Source organism: Sorex araneus, chromosome 3 (assembly GCF_027595985.1).
Source record: "Sorex araneus isolate mSorAra2 chromosome 3, mSorAra2.pri, whole genome shotgun sequence".
NCBI classification, from domain to species: domain Eukaryota; kingdom Metazoa; phylum Chordata; class Mammalia; order Eulipotyphla; family Soricidae; genus Sorex; species Sorex araneus.
The window spans coordinates 63,707,787-63,711,232 of NC_073304.1; the positions used below are offsets into that span (position 1 = coordinate 63,707,787).

A 3,446-nucleotide genomic window follows, 5' to 3' on the forward strand; every position below is an offset into this window, starting at 1 on the left:
CCAAGCCATAGTCTCCTGGGAAAGTCAGACCACAACCTGGATAGGATATTTAGCCACTTCACCCCAGAAGTCTCCATTCACAGCATTTGAGCTAGTTACTTGAATCAGAATCATCGAGGTTGTCCTAATGTAAGGCTTAGTTCTGACTCATCATGGGAATTTGCTGCAATAACTATGGCATGGCTGGTTCAAGAAGCCAACAGTTTAGCTTTGTTTGCGGATCTGCCTAAATCCACAGGTCTCTCTCAACACCATTAATATCTATATGGTAAATGCTAAACCATAGCAATGCCATTTCTATTCTCTGGTCTTCCCAATTTTTAGAATAGAAAGAGGTAAATAAGTTTTCACCTACAAAGTTGGCCATCATGTAGCAATCTTGTTGCATAAATATTCTTTCGGTCAGAGGCACGGAGTTAAAACATGAGAGAGGAATGTAAAGAGCACAAAGGGCCAAGGCTCGTTCTGGCTCGAAGTGAAGAGAGACTGCCAGAGGCCACCTTTTATTCTATTTTTTATCAGTTACATCCTAATGACTTCATCACAGAGAAAGACTCACTAATGAGAGTACAAACAGTTATAGGATGAGCACTTGTCAAAGGAACATCAGGGTATATATTGTTTGTCACAGCTATGCTGTCAAAGCTATGTTGTTATGATTAAAAATACCAGAGGAAGATAGGGAACTGGACACGTAGGCTCTACAGATTGATGTAATCCCACATTCTTGTGGTTGGTTACACATAGGGCAAAGAGAAGCCTCATACTGATACTTGAAGGTCAATCCAGATTAAGGATGTGTAAGAAAAGGGGAAACTGCTGCCTTGTACTGACAAGATAATGCATGACTGGGTGGGTGTATGAGAGCATGCTGTGCTCCTCCAGGGTATTGGACTCACAAGTTTTTAGCTTGCCCACTTAGTGAGAAGTGAGGCCTCGGTTCTGCTTCCTGCTTGCAGGGCACTGTCCAGAGACTCATCTTAATGTCCTGGCTTAGCACCAACACAATCTGTTGTTTTGTTTGTTTGTTTTGGGTTTTTAGGTCACGCCCAGTGATGCTCAGGGATTACTCATGACTCTTCGCTCAAGAATTACTCTTGGCAGTACTTGGGGGGGGGCATATGAGATGCTGGGGATCAAACCTTGTTCAACAGTGTGCAAGGCAAATACCCTCCCAGCTGTATTATCATTCCAGCTCCCCATGTTGCAACCTGGTGTCAATCACTTTATTTGTTTTCAATACAACAGCTTCCTGGATAACTGTTTATTAAAAGCTATCTGGAGTGCTCGCTTCGGCAGCACATATACTAAAATTGGAACGATACAGAGAAGATTAGCATGGCCCCTGCGCAAGGATGACACGCAAATTCGTGAAGCGTTCCATATTTTTAAGACCTCTACAAAGAAAACTATAAAACGCTACTCCATGAAATAAAAGAAGACATGAGAAAATGGAAACATATACCTTGCTCATGGATAGGGAGAATCAATATTGTCAAAATGACAATACTCCCCAAAGCATTATACAGATTCAACGCGATCCCTATAAGTATACCCATGCCATTCTTCAAAGAAATGGATCAAGCAATCCTAAAATTCATATGGAACAACAAATGCCCAAGGATAGCTAAAACAATTCTTGGGAAAAAGATGATGGGAGGCATCACCCTCCCCAACCTCAAACTCTACTACAAAGCAGTAACAATTAAAACAGCATGGTACTGGAACAAAGGCAGAGCCGTAGACCAATGGAACAGGATGGAATATCCCTACACACAACCCCAAATGTATGATCATCTAATCTTTGATAAGGGAGCAAGAGATGTGAAGTGGAACAAGGAAAGTCTCTTCAACAAAGGGTGCTGGAACAACTGGACAACTACATGCAAAAAAATGGGCTTAGACCTTGACCTGACACCATGCACAAAAGTCAGATCAAAATGGATTAAAGACCTCAACATTCGACCACAAACCATAAGGTACATTGAAGACAAGGTCGGCAAAACCCTCCACGATATTGAAGATAAAGGTATCTTCAAAGGTGACACAGAACTCAGCAATCTAGTAAAAACAGAGATCAACAAATGGGACTACATTAAACTAAAAAGCTTCTGCACCGCAAAAGATACAGTGACCAGAATCCAAAGACTATCCACAGAATGGGAAAGGATATTTACACAATACCCATCAGATAAGGGGTTGATGTCAATGGTATATAAAGCATTGGTTGAACTCTACAAGAAGAAAACATCCAACCCCATCAAAAAATGGGGCAAAGAAATGAACAGAAACTTTACCAAGGAAGAAATACGAATGGCCAAAAGGCACATGAAAAAGTGCTCTACATCACTAATCATCAGAGAGATGCAGATCAAAACAACCACGAGATACCACCTCACACCACAGAGACTAGCACACATCCAAAAGAACAAAAGCAACCGCTGTTGGAGAGGATGTGGCGAGAAAGGGACCCTTCTACACTGCTGGTGGGAATGCCGACTGGTTCAGCCCTTCTGGAAAACAATATGGACGACTCTCAAAAAATTAGAGGTTGAGCTCCCATTTGACCCAGCAATACCACTGCTGGGAATATATCCCAGAGAGGCAAAAAAGTATAATCGAAACAACATCTGCACATGTATGTTCATCGCAGCACTATTTACAATAGCCAGAATCTGGAAAAAACCCGAATGCCCTAGAACGGATGACTGGCTGAGGAAACTTTGGTACATCTATACAATGGAATACTATGCAGCTGTCAGAAAAAAGGAGGTCACGAATTTTGTAGTTAAGTGGATGGGCATGAAAAGTTTCATGCTGAGTGAAATGAGTCAGAAAGAGAGAGACAGACATAGAAAGATTGCACTCATCTATGGTATATAGAATAACAGAGTGGGAGACTAACACCCAAGAATTGTAGAAATAAGTACCAGGAGGTTGACTCCATGGCTTGGAGGCTGGCCTCACATTCTCGGGAAAGGGCAACTCAGAGAAGGGATCACCAACTATAATGTAGTCGAAGGCCATATGGGGGAAGGGAGTTGCGGGATGAATGAGGGCTAGAGACTGAGCACAATGGCCACTCAACACCTTTATTGCAAACCACAACAGCTAATTAGAGAGAGAGAACAGAAGGGAATGCCCTGCCACAGTGGCAGGGTGGGGTGGGGGGAGATGGGATCGGGGAGGGTGGGAGGGATGCTGGGTTTACTGGTGGTGGAGTATGGGCACTGGTGAAGGGATGGGTTCCCGAACTTTGTATGAGGGAAGCATAAGCACAAAAATGTATAAATCTGTAAATGTGCCCTCAGGGTGATTCACGAATTAAAAATAAATAAATAAATTAAAAAAAAAGCTATCTGGAAAGCTGAAGAGATAGTACAGTGTCTAAGGCATTTGCCTTGCACAGGGTTGACCCGTGTTTGATCCCCAGCATCTCATATGCT

At 42.6% G+C, this 3,446-nt stretch overlaps 1 non-coding gene across 1 annotated transcript; it reads left to right on the plus strand.

Annotated features, from left to right (window-relative positions):
• The first annotated feature begins 1,283 nt into the window (after nucleotides 1-1,283).
• LOC129403779 (U6 spliceosomal RNA) lies at nucleotides 1,284-1,390 on the plus strand. Its single transcript, XR_008629440.1, has one exon. It is a non-coding gene; the product is annotated as a U6 spliceosomal RNA (small nuclear RNA).
• Nucleotides 1,391-3,446: the final 2,056 nt, after the last annotated feature.